Raw genomic sequence first — 12,121 nt, 5'->3', positions numbered from 1 at the left:
TAAATTACAAAACATTTTTTGAGGGAAATTAAAGAAGATCCAATAAATAGAAGGATACACAATGTGGATCAGAATACTTAATTTTGTAGAAATTGTCCACTATCCCAAAATTGATCTATAGAGTAAATGCGATTCCATTCAAAATCCCAAGGATTTTTAAAAAATGACATGGTGATTCTCAAGGGTATATAGCATGCAATGGCGGCAAGAAGAGCTAAGACAGCCTGGACGAAAAACAAAGCTAGAGAACTTACCCTATATAAAGACTTATTATAAAGTTATAGTAGATAAGTTAGGTGGAATGGCTACAAAGATAGACAAACCGACCAGTAAAACAATAAAAAATTCAGAAACAGACCTACACATATATAGTTGCTTGACTTCTGTGAGAAAAGCATCACTTCAAGGCAGTAAAGAGGATAGTCTTTGTCAATAATTGGTTCTAGGTTGGGGTCCCTGGGTGGCTCAGTTGTTAAGCATCTGCCTTCGGCTCGGATCATGATCCCAGGGTCCTGGGATCCAGCCCCGTATCGGGCTCCCTGCTCTGCAGAAAGCCTGCTTCTCCCTCTCCCACTCCCCCTATTTGTGTTCCCTCTCTCACTGTGTCTCTCTCTGTCAAATAAATAAATAAAATCTTAAAAAAAACCCAATTGGTTCTAGGTTAATTGGATGTCCATTTGGAGAAAAATAATTAATTCCTACCTTACATTGTATGCAAAATTTTTTTTCATGTGTACTACAAATCCAAATATGAAAGGTAAACAATAAATATTCTAGAAAATAGCATAAGAGAATATCTTTATCTCCTTAGGTGGCAAATATTTTTTTTTAAATCAGATACAAAATCATGCCAAAAACCTGATGAACTAGACTTCATGAAAATCATTAAAATTAACAACACAGCTCATTTGATTCAGCAAACCACAACCTTTAAAAACAAGGATATCAGAAAATTTGGGGATGGTATCTGTTTCTGGAAAAGGAACAGTTTGGCAGGCTGATGAATAAGAGCTAAGTTGTCCAGTGACAGCAACAGCAAGATGTCAGATGATTTTTCAGACTTCTTTATGGTATTTTATTTTATTTTTTTTTTCACGTTAACATTCTTAGTTTATTGATCCTCTCATGAAAAATCTGCACAACCAGATAAAGCCACTGCAGCATCTTTACTCCTTCTGTTGTCCAATCTCCAGCTCACTTTTTGCCAGCACCAACATTGGCTTTTGCAGTCCCCCTGACTTTCTTCATTCTGTTCTTGCGTTCCTTTCACTGTTTTCTTGATGTCTTTTTCTTCTCATACAGGCCATGTCTCGCAAGTCTGTGTTTGGGTTCATTTTTCTTTGCATAATCCAAGGAATCATATATCATGCCAAAGCCAGTTGTCTTGCCACCACCAAAATGGGTTCTGAATCCAAACACAAATATGACATCTGGTGTGGTCTTGTACATTTTGGCTAGTTTTTCCCGAATTTCTGTCTTAGGTACTGTTGCCTTTCCAGGGTGAAGAACATCAATGACCATCTGTTTCTGCTGAAGTAAGTCGGTTAGTCATGAACTTCCTGGTCCAGATAGTTACTGTGTCGTTCATGATGGCAGCCAAGCTTCAAGCAGCCGGGGAGGAAAAGAGCCCTTTATGGTATTTTAAAGATGCAATAAAAGCTGCACTGATTTGGGGCTAAAAACAACAACAACAACAACAAAAAAAAACTAAGCGACACCAAAGAGATTGAACAAAGAAGCCACAGCATGAGAGAAGATATTTGCAATATTTATGTCAAAGAACTTTTGCACAGAGAACAGAGATCTACAAATCAACATATAAGAACAGACTACTACATCATGAAAGAGGGAATGGTCCAAGTGGCCAATAAATATATGGAAAAGCCCTCAAGTTCATTAATTACCAAGTAACTTATAACCACAGTGTGATACAACTATACAGCCATCAGAATGGTTACAATGTAAAAGAAACTCAAAATATCAGTTTTGGAGAATGTGGAGCAAAAAGAGCCTTCACATACTGTTGGTGGGAGTGTTAATTAGTACAACACTTTGGAAAACAACTTGACATTATCTACTAAAAGTGAACAAATGTGTATCCTTTGATTCAATAATTTTATTCCTAAGTATAGATGTGTAAACATGTGAGCACCAAAAGAGATGCCAAGAAAGTCAGTAGCAATATTAATCATCCATAATCTCCCTAAGTGGAACAACCCAAATGCCAGTGAACAGTAAAATAGATAAAGAAATAATAATATACCCACACAATAGAGTCTTACATAGCAATGGGAGGGAACAACTTTCTGTTATCACAAAAACATGGATGAATCTCACAAATCATTGAGCAAAAAAAGTCAGATATCAAAGAATACATGTTACATGATTCCATTTATATGTAGTTCAAAACCAGGCAAAATTTAATCTATATAACAGAAGGAATAACAGCAGTTACCTGGAGAATCGGGTGGGTAATGACTTGGACGAGGCACAAAAGATTTCTGGGCTGTTAGCAATGGCCTAAATCCTGATATGATGGTAGCACAGATGTATTCATTTTGAGGTTGGTAGACCTGAGCTTGAATCTGACTCACTGGGGGTATAAGCCCAGCACACTACTTAAACTCTGCAAAGTCTCAGTTTTCTTCATTTGTAAAGTTCAGGGAAAAGCTATGCCCTGAGCAAGATGCTCCCCAGATAGTGGTTCCTTTCACTTTACTTTGTATGCACCGTCTGACCTCGGTAGACAAGATGCCCTCCCGGATCCCTGTGCTCCCCTACCCCTCCCACCCACATACATCAGTGAGGCATTGTTTATGAAAAGATTTATCCTCTAGTGGGCTGGCGGCCATCTATACAATAGGGATATAGCCAATGGCTATTCAACAGAGTTACGATATTTAACTGGACTGGGGACCACACCTATAACCTTGACCTCATTGAGCTGGGCTTCGGGCTGTACGTACAGCATGTATGCCTCAAGTGTTAGGAAACTTCTCTAGTTCCAGCTGTCTTCACGGGGCCAGCATGGCCCATTGGATGCAGATAAATGCCTGTCGTTTTTCTTCATTCGGTCTCTTGGAGTAAGGGATGAGGCAATGATGTGGAGGGGTACTCCATGCATTTGGCTGAATCCCAATTTGCAGGATTGGATTTTACCTCCCTGGACTCTCCCTGCAATTCCTCTTGGATCGAGTGTCCTTGGCTTCCTGTCCTAAACTGCTGGAGGGTGAGTATCAGGCAGCTGTGAAACATCTGCCACCGCATTCCACCTTCATTAGAGAGGTGGACAAAGTGATATATGTGTGAATTTTTCCAATGGTGTGTGTGTTTGTGTGCACTTGTATAAAATTTCATTTTTTAAGGCCCTTTCTGGAGTCTCGGGGATGAAGAGCAGCATGGAGTTGACGCTATCATTATTACAGCGAGACCCTCGTATTACTTTGGCAGCTATAATGTTTCCCAGGCATATGACGTTTTTCATTTAAAGAGGCAGCCTAGAGCACATTCCAATTTGAAAGATTTTCCTTTTTGGATGGTGGTTTCCCGCTCCAAGTCCTTGGGAAAATGTTGCCACATTTTTCACCCGAATGATTGGACTTCCTGGAAAAGAACGTATAGAGCTCTTGTAAAGATTTAATTTTTATGAGTTCTCTCTAATTCTTTCCGGAAAACAGATCACTACTGAAAGCGACTCTATGGAGTGTAGAACCCCAGCAGGAAGAGGGAGGCCAGGACCGAGGGTACTGAGTTCCTGCTTGGTGGTGGTGTTGGTGGTGCATTGCGGGCTGTGGGACTCAGGGCCAGAGGGAAGACTGTGTCTCCAGCAGACTCGGTTTGAATTTTTGACTCCATCTGTTCTTAGTTGTGTGTCCTTGGGCATTTAATCTCATCCCTGAAAGCAGGACCACAATCCTTGATCTACAGGATTAAATAAAATAGTGTATATCAGTGGTTCTCAACTGGGACCATCTTGCCCCCCCAAGGGACATTTGGCAATGTTTGGAGACATTCTTGGTTGTCACAGCTGGGGTGTGTGTGTGTGTATGCTACTGGCATCCAGTGGGGAGAATCCAGAGGTGCTGCATCCTGCAATGCACAGGAGAGCCCCCTCCCCCACAACAAAGAATCCATGGACCCAGAATGCCAATAGTGCCAAGGTTGGGAAACCCTCGTGTATGTGAGCACATGGGTCAGAGCTATCACTTAGCAGATCTTTTCTCCCTCCCTTCTTTCCTTTGATCCATAATTTCCTTCCCGAGCCTTCTCGCTGCTGAGGCCTCCTTGGAATTTTAGAGGTTTCGTTGGTTGGTTCATGCTCTCTTCTCCATAGTGGCTATCTTAAATCTCTTCACTCTTGTCAGACCTCACATCCCACCAGCTCTTCCCACTCACTCTGAGCAGACGACAAACCTGCAGGGAAAATACATTTAATAAGAATTCATTCAACTCTCGGCTCCCAAACCTACCGACCTACCTTACCTGTACCTCGGAGGCAGACACTGCTATTTCCAAACTAAAGCCACCCCTTTCTTCTTTGCCATTGCAGTCTTAATTTTGCCGGGGTGGAGATGCCTTCAGCTCTGGGAAGTGGATCCAGCCTTGCCTGGGGATAACTCTTAAGTCCCAGTTATAGGTAATATGATGTATCGAGAAGTCTTCTGGAGGGCTTCTAGGATATATTTTTCTTTGTTTTAAGAGGGAGTAATTGTGAGGAGAAACTCTGCCCCTTAACAACCCCTGCTTCCTGACTGTGAACTGGTCATTTAAGGATGCAATGCTTAGAGCTACTGCAGCCATCTTGCAACCATGAGGCAAATCACGGAGTTATTAGTTCTGAGCCCTGGCGCTGTTGAGCTCCTTAACTGATGACAGTGAAAAGCTACCTTGTGACTTGTAAAATTTGAGTTCAAATCACAGTCCTGGAGGATTTACTGTTACTTGAGCCTGAACGATATTTCTAATTGATACAGCATCTTCTTTCATTTTTATTCCAGTGAAATACCTCCTGGATCCTATTTCCATCCATTTCCTTCAAGACTCTCCTCTATCATTATTTCCCTCCTCTCTTCTGTATATTTTTTTAACCTTTTCTTCCCATTGTTTTTTTCTTACGAATATTAGGACATGCTTGAGACTCTCCCACCTTAAAAAAAATAATCATTCTCAAAATCCTCCCTGTACTCATCCCTGTCCAGGTACTTCCTTATCTTTCATCTTAATTGTCATAGTAAGTTCCTGGTCAGTTTTGCCTGCACTTGCTGTCTCCTCCCCCACCATCTCTCACCTGCCTCTCAGCACTGGCGATCTGGATTCCTCAGGAACTTGCCCAGTTACCAAGACTTCCACTTTGCCCTCTCCAATAAATACTTCTAAAGTCTTATCTCACCCTCTCCCTTCCTGGCTTCTGTCATGCTGTACTCTCAGTGGGGCTGTCTCCTGCCTCTCCAGCTGACTGGCAGTCTCCTGAGTTGAGTCCCTTCTTCAGCCCACCTCTTAGAGGGTTCTCTGCCAGCTCTCCTCTCCCCCTCTTTGTTCTTACTCTCTGGGAGGTCTTGTCACCAGGCCAGCAGCCACTTATCATCTAGATACTCCCAAACTTCTGTCTCCAATCTAGAACTTTCCTGATTTGGGATCCACATCTTCATCTGCTCTTGGACAACTATACTTGGATATATCACAAGAACCTCAGTCTTGACATATCCAAAATTAATTTCAGTATCTCCCCTCGAAACCTCGTATCAGTCGCTGGCACCACCTTTTACCTAACTGCCTAAGGCGGACACCCAGGGACCACTGCTGATATCTTTCCTTTGTCACCTGTCCTTCAATCTTTCATGAATGCTTGAGTCACATTCTCTAAACCTCTCTCTGCTTCCCCCGGTCTCCTATAGTCTCTCCCTTAGTTAGTTTCCTGCAAGTCTTTCCTGGCTTGTTTCCTCATCTCTATCTTGCCCTCCTCCAACCCATTCTGCTTTCTCAAAGTGCGAATCTGATATATGTTGGTTTGTATGGTATGGTCCAAATTCATTACCGTGATTTATGAGGCTCTGTCTTCTGGTCACTTCTTCCCTTGTACTCTCTGAGAAAGTGTAGGCATCAGCCTATAGGAAATTTCTAGAAACTTCCACCTCCACCCCCTCTGCCCCACCCCACCCCAGCCTGGATGACTCTACTTGTCTCAGAAAGCTGCCACCTGATTTTAACACACCTGCCTGGATTAGGAGCCACTCCCATGTGCCCCACCCCTCACCTTGGAGCCCGAGCCCACTGAATTCGAGTCAATTCTTTATGTGTCTGTATCCCTGTTAAACCGTTAAGCTCCATGAGTGCAGGCTTTGTGGTGATTTGGTCACCATTCATAGATGCTCACTGAATGTTTGTGGAGTGATAAGAATAAGAGGATGAGTAAGCAATTATGGACATGTCAAGGGTCCTCCTTTGTACCATGTGGGTGACCTCTCCCTCTGCCAATGGCAGACACTTTCCCTTCTTTTCCACATCTCCCTTCCGTGCCCTATTTTCAGCCCATCTCCTTCTAAAGTCCACAGGCAGTCTCTGCCCACTTTCGGGTTTGTAATCTTACCAAGTTTCATCTAATCCTCAGGGCAATGGTGAGGCAGCATTATTACTTTCAGTGCAGGGATAAAGTTGAGAGAGGTGAAGTACACTTGGCAAAGGTCACACAGCTGAGAGTGACAAAGCCAGGGTTCACACGCTTTGTCCTTCAAGTCCTGTGCTCCCCCCACCACAGTAATCTCGCGGGACTGTCTTAGGTGTTTCCTTTACAGTACTGTTTAGCTGTTTGTGGAAATTCATTGTATACTGCTATCTTGAGTGTTGAGAAAACCGAACTGGTCTTTCTGTAACTAGTACGTTCTCAGGAAATGCTTGTTGGTTGGTTAGCTGACAATTCCAGCATAGAGTCATGGGCAGGTTGTGGGCAGAGGGTCAGGCAAGAGGAGTGTTCTTTAGGGCTGGTTCCAGGACTCCGTTCTTCATCCTTGCAAGAGGGAAAGCTCGTCTCTCACCTCAAACTCCATTGCCAGCACAAAATGGGAGCATAATAAAGGTTAGTTTTCTTCCCTCTGGTTCTTGAGGACTTTGATGAAATCCCTCTAAGACCTGCTTTCCTGAAATCTGCATGGCCTAGAAAGTTAACTTCCAACTTGGTGTTTGTGAAGCTTTGGTCATGATTAGGTGTTCTGTGAATGGAGCCCTAGGACTGCTAAACATGGCAAGCGGTGGCCCAGTCAGTGTCTTGGGGGTCCTGGAGGAGAACGTCTCCAGCATTTGGATTCCACAAGATCCCCTTGAGAAATATAATACTACCCTATCTGTCATCACTGCCTTTCAAGGAAAAGCTACAGTTGATTTCCTTCTTAGTATTCATCTGTCCATTTCTTTATTCACCCAATACATATATTTGAAAACAATGGCAGGCTTTGCAATGTCCATGGGGAATACAGTTCACAAACATTTACAATGACTGGAAAAATTCTGGGGGTGGAGTGTTAGGAAAGGCTCTGTGGAGGAAGGAATGACCTGGGAGATAAGATGTTATCCAGGTGCATTGTGGGATGCCCTGTGGCAGGCACTGGAAGGGGACGCGAGAGAGACCCAGGCTTCGTTCCCTGCTTTTCAGAAACTGAAAATTAAGTTAAAAGGGCAAGGCAGCCTCCTATGATATGGTTATGAAACACTGTTGAGTGGTTGCTATTAAGTGTCCAAATGGATGAAATAGATTTTAAATTCTGGTAAGGTGAGATCACGGGATTTCAGCAAGCTGAAATGGGAGAGATTTTGGTTTGATGAAGAGGAGAAGGCTCAGGATGACAGCCTCACCACCTCAGGCTAGAGGAAGTGAGTTCTCCATCAGTAGAGCTATTCAAGCAGGTCCAGAGGACCACTTATGGATAAGGCTGGGTGGTCAGGGGAGGTGACAGAATAATATAGAGGGGAGACCAGTGTATTCTGAACTCCAACTGTTCAAATGCCTCTCATGATTTTTGCTCTACCTCAACTCCAATTGTGTTGTTATATAGTGACTGTTTTAATTAAAGAGATATATTTAAAAGGAAGCTAGTGAAGATCTACATTTACAATATAAATTGCCTCCTGCATTTATTAAGTAAAAGTGGCAAGATGTAAAAGTGTGATGGATCCCATCACTTGTATAAAAGATATATATATATATGTGTGCGTTACCCACACACACACACCCCACCCATAAACTAGAAAGCATAAAATAAGCTGGTAATGCTGATTGCCTCTGGAGAAGGATGCTGACAGACCAGAGCACACATTACACATTCAAAGAAAAGAAATGAATGATGGGGTGCCTAGTGGCAAGTTGGTTGAGCACCCGACTCTTGGTTTCGGCTCAGGTTGTGATCTCGGGGTCCTGAGATGGAGCCCCATGTTGGGCTTTGCTCTCAGCATGGAGTCTGCTTTAGATTCTCCCTTTGCCCCTCCCCCCCCGCTCTCGCTCTCTCCCAAATAAATAAATAAATAAATAAATCTTTAAAAAAAGAAATGAATGAAAATCATTGTAAAAAGCAATGTCAATTATGTTGCCATTTTGATGAATGTGGGCTGTATATCCACAGAAAGAAGATTTGAGGAGTAGACACCAAGAGGCTACCTTTCTTGCTTTTTCTGTATTTTCTAAAATTTCTTCAGGGAACATGTACATGGTTTTTGATTTGAAAACTGTGCTAAATGACACTACTGGGTAAGGAAGAATAAAGCAGACAGGTATAAGGTAGGAGGAAACAGCAAGAGCTATCCACACACTTAGAGAGTAGAGGTGGGAGGGAAAATCATGGTTGCAGCCTGACTGGAAAGGTTGGAGCAGGCACTGGGTGGGAAGGATCCAAGCACGGTGTCAGAGACAGACTTCGATGTCCTACAGCGAAATGTTGTGGGTTACGGAGAGGCTTTGGCTAGAGAAGGGGTCTGAGGGCTGAGAGCAGAATTGTGGGAAGGGAATGGGGAGGCTGGAGGAGGCAGAGGGCAAAGAGTCAAGACTGAGGCAAGGTGGTGGTGACAGGGTGCCAAGAAGTTGACAGGGCCACTGAGTCCCCCAGTCCCAGGGGGTACCTTTTAGTTTGCCAATACGCACAACCTCAATCGCTGGGCATGGCAGCCCTGCTTGGGACTCAGGAGGGGTGTGCTGGGCGGGGTGAGGGAAGGCTTAAGGATGACCCAGAAGTGAAGGGTCCTGCATTGGGACCCTGCATTAGATAATGACGGGGGCCAGTGGCCAGTCTGGGAGCATCTGGCTTGAGCGAGCTTGTGTCCTAACTGTGGGGGTTGTGTGGGCTGTCTTCCCGATGAACACAGGAAGATGTGGGAGGCATGGGGTGCCTGCCGGTCAGCACCTGACAAATGAGGTCCCTGTTATCTGTGCATCACTTAATCCTTCCTGTTCCAATGGTAGTGGGCAAGCCACACTTTACGAAACGTTGGCTGGGGTCAAGTTTGGACAAGAGGGTCTGGAGGTCACAGAGCACCCGTAGATGTAGGATTCCGGGCAACTAGGGAAAGCCCTCATGAACTGGAGCAGTTGAGGTGAAGGAGGTTTCTGGAGGTTTCTGGAGATAAAGACAAGAGTGAACAAAGTCTAGGGCAGGTAGGGCAACTGCTACAATTTGATTTACTGAATAAATGCGTGATGCCCTGGTGTGAAGGGTGTGGGCAGCAGAGAGGACGAGAACATGGTCATCCTTCCTCTTTTTCTCATGGTAAATGGAAGGGGGTCCCACTTAAATGGAATTTCATAAAATCAACTTGGTCTTCCACCCTGCCCCAGACCACTGAAAATTCCAGTTAATATAAGGCATCCCTCTCAGCCTTATCAGTGTCTTTGGAAATGAAGTCAAAGCCTTTTAGAAACCTTAAATTTGAGGTTCTAAAAACATTCTTTTCCATAGTGCTGCAAACCTAACCTATGTCTATCTCTCTGTTTGGGATTCCATCAGACATGGGTGTTTCATCCTCCTTTCAGACGAGACAACAGGAAGACACATTTTCCTTTTTCCTAATTTCCTTTAGAAGAAAATGACATTTGCCTATACAGTTCTATTTTTTTCCTTTTGGTTTTTAATTATAAAAAGCTTCTCGCTGCTGATTTATTATATAGGGAACAAATTGTTTCTTTGAAACCCACTGCACTGTAATTACTTGAGTTAGCACTGCAGGTATCCTTGCAGGGGCCAGCAGTCAATTTTGACTCAGAATAGATAATACACGGACTGCTATTAAGTTTAATGTAGATTAATGTGAGTTGCTTCCCTTTTCACGTATGTATGCAGGTACCAATAATTAAGATTAATTTCCACTAGATAGAATGGCCTTCATTGTGCACAGTGCCAGAAAATGCTTCTTTAATAGCTGTTAATTGGATATATTTGCTTTGATGGTGAAATCCTGATTAGTCTTGTTACCCTGAAAACTCCCCTCCTTGCTCCCCCCTCCCCCCGCCCACTCTTGAAGAGAAAAAGAGATTGACGATAGCAGAGTCGGAGCTTTGGAGGTGATGAACTCCTTTGCACCACCTAGTGCAAAGCGCCCCCATGTACTCCATCTTCAAGAGCATCGGTCCTAGGTGCTTCCATTGACTGAGTGCCTACTAAGTGCTAGGTGCTTTATTTCCATGTATATTCTTAAGGACAACACCATGAGGTGGAAATTACTACCTTGTTTATACAAATGAAGAACTTGAGTTTCCACCATGTTAGGGCATTTGCATGTTTCACACACCCCAGAAGTGATAGAATAGGGATTCCAATCTGGCTAAATGCAGAAAGATTTCAAAAATTGCCAAGGGGGGGGGCCATCAGCAGCAGCGCTTTTGCTTTTTCATTTTCCTGTTGCTGTGAAAATCTTAGAGCCTACACGGAAGTACCATCTCCCCTCCCTTCCCTGCGTCTCTCTTCACTATTCTTTCCCCTCCTGCTTGCATTGCAATGGTTCAAGGCCAAGTAGAAAGAGAACAGGAACTCTCAGAGATGGTCAGAAGCACCCAGGCCAAAGCCCTTTTATTTCTTCAACAGGTTTCAAAGGCTGGCTTATGTGAGGCAAAGTTGTGGAACAGTAATAGTTCTAGAAAGATGTCTTACTTCTCCTTAGCAATAACCCCCTCTCCATTCCCCTTCTATGATGGGAGCTTGCTTTTGTATATATCCATGGTTTTCACATGGCATAGGTACTCTCAGAAAAAGCAAAAATTCCTGGCAGCCGTTACCCATAACCTGCATCTTCCAGCCTAACTCCCGTGGTGTTTGGTGGAGCGAGCTCCGGGAGGAGGAGAGAAAGCTCCAAGATGAACTTGGTCTCTCTCTATTTTGCTCAGGCTTGTTGTAGTTTCTAGAAGACCTGAGATGTGATTTAGGGTGCCTAGAGAGAGGTATGATTGGCGTGCCCATCTTGCTGCTCTCCTGTGTCCGCATGGAAGGTACTTTGCTAGCCAGGAGAGCTGAGTTGGAATCTTGCTTCTGCCGTAGATGAGCTGTGTGATCTTGGTCAGCTTACTTAACTGCTCTAAGCCTTTCCTTTTTCCTCCTTAGACCACCTGATTCCCAGGGTTTGTTGTCTGGTTTGGTTTGTTTTTTTTCAGAGGAGAAATGAGATAATGTGTGTGAGGTATTGCACTTAATGCAGGATTTGGCACATTTGATGAATATCCTTTTCCTCTCCATTTCTGGGGATCGTGGCCATACCGATGTGTTTAAGAAGCAAAAAACTTTATGACATTCTTCCTCGGGGGGGCGGGGGGGCGGGGAGGAGCTGAATATACACTGACACCAATGGGCAGAAAAAAATTCTCCCTAAGTTCTTTTGGGGGAAATCATTCAAACCCTTTTTCTCTGTAAACTGAGAAAGTTGGGTTCAGTCAGTGCAGTGCCGTGGCATTTTGAATGGGCAATTTGTCATTGCATGGGTCGGTCTCACACATTAGAGCACATTCAGTGTCACCTGCCCTGCCCACTAATTGTCCACAGTACCCTCAGCATTGCAGCAGGTCACTGTCACACTTCTGAGTGCCGCCCGGGAGATGCTATGCTCCCCAACACCCGCTGAGACCCCCCTGGCTGAGCTCCCCAGGTTCTAAAGTTCC

General features: G+C 44.0%; 1 pseudogene; it reads right to left on the bottom strand.

The window, feature by feature from the left end:
* Window positions 1–1,097: 1,097 nt before the first annotated feature.
* Window positions 1,098–1,607, bottom strand: LOC144381496 (small ribosomal subunit protein eS24 pseudogene; annotated as a pseudogene).
* Between the last annotated feature and the right edge of the window lie 10,514 nt (window positions 1,608–12,121).

Source organism: Halichoerus grypus, chromosome 4 (assembly GCF_964656455.1).
Source record: "Halichoerus grypus chromosome 4, mHalGry1.hap1.1, whole genome shotgun sequence".
NCBI lineage: Eukaryota > Metazoa > Chordata > Mammalia > Carnivora > Phocidae > Halichoerus > Halichoerus grypus.
This window is presented reverse-complemented; position numbering and strand designations above follow the sequence as displayed.